Source organism: Cebus imitator, unplaced genomic scaffold, assembly GCF_001604975.1.
Source record: "Cebus imitator isolate Cc_AM_T3 unplaced genomic scaffold, Cebus_imitator-1.0 Scaffold280, whole genome shotgun sequence".
In the NCBI taxonomy this organism is placed as follows: Eukaryota; Metazoa; Chordata; class Mammalia; order Primates; family Cebidae; genus Cebus; species Cebus imitator.
The window spans coordinates 1625427-1626870 of record NW_016107595.1 but is presented as its reverse complement, the minus strand read 5'-3'; the positions used below and the strand labels follow the sequence as shown (position 1 = coordinate 1626870).

The window sequence follows — 1444 nt, the reverse complement described above, 5'->3', positions numbered from 1 at the left end:
GTGTAGGTATATACATACATTTTTAAAATTATTTGTTTGTTTGTTTATTTATTTATTTATTTATTTACTGAGATAGAATCTCACTTTGTCACCCAGACTGGACTGCAATGGTATGATCTTGGCTCACTGCAGCCTCTGCCTCCTGGATTTGAGTGATTCCCGTGCCTCAGCCTCTTGAGTAGCTGGTATTATAGGTGCATGCCACCACGCACAGCTAATTTTTGTATTTTTAGTAGAGACAGGGTTTCGCCATGTTGACCGGCTAGTCTGGAATTTTTTTATGTCATGTGATCCACCGGCCTCAGCCTCCCAAAGTGCTGGGATTACAGGCGTAATCAGCACGCTCTGCTCTTTTTTCATTTCCTTTTTCATCTTCCTTTTCTCCCCTCTCACCGTCTTTCCTGTATCTGCATCTCCCCTACCATGTGTCCAGGAGAGTGGTAATTGACCCAGAGGTGGGGAGGGCTTGGGGACTGCAGCTGGGGAGACACTGTTTCTACACTGACTTGGGGTGTGATATTGAGAAAGTCCCTTGGCTTCCCTGGCCAGGGAGGGGCCATCACTGCCTGGAAGGAATTACAAACACCCTCCCCAGTGAATGCAGTCACTGAGAGGTTGCAGCAAGGTGGGGCCAGGCATAGTGGAGGCAGGAAGGCAATGGCAGAGGGCCCCTGGGTGGATGGACTGGAGCCAGGGGCAGGTTCAATTTGGGGAATGGAGCCCACCACTCAATATTTACCCACAAGTAAATACTGGGAGTGTTTTGTCACCCCCATTTCCCAGAAAAAGCAGCCAGTGGCCAGAAGAGCCAGGTTTCTGGTCCAGGACATTTTTCTGAAGTGCCAGGTACTTCACATGATAGGCAAAGTTGGTTCTTGCCCTGGTCCTGATACGCAGAGGCTGTGTGACCTTGGGCTGCTCACTCCGTCTCTCTGAGATCCATTGTTTCACCGATAAAATGAGCAGAATGATAAAATCCACCCAACAAGGGTGTTTCAAAGCTTAGGGTTTCCAATTTAGTGTATCTTTCCTTATTCAAAAGCAGGGAGAGGAAAAGGGTGGAGGCTGTTAACCCGAGACTTTACAGTCAGAAAACACTGGGCCCAAATACCCACTTTGTTACTTCCTGACTCTGCCTTTCCTCTCATTGAAAACTGAGCCAGGCACAGTGGCTCATGCCTGTAATCCCGCTACTCAGCCTCACTCGAGACCAAGAGTTTGAGACCAACCTGAGCAACATAGAAAGACTCCATCTCTACACAAAAAAACGCAAAGAAAAACCGCCAAAAACCAAAGCATTAGCTGAACACAGTGGTGCGTGCCTGTAACCCCAGCTACTCGGGAGGCTGAGGTGGGAGGATTGCTTGAGCTTGGGAATTCGAGGCTACAGTGAGCCATGGCTGCACCACTGCATTCCAGACTGGATGACACAGCAACACTCTGT

General features: G+C 48.6%; 1 protein-coding gene across 5 annotated transcripts in view; it reads left to right on the top strand.

The window, feature by feature from the left end:
- The window catches only part of UNC13A (unc-13 homolog A), an 86149-nt gene that overhangs the window by 26028 nt on the left and 58677 nt on the right, over nt 1-1444 (top strand). The window lies entirely within an intron of this gene.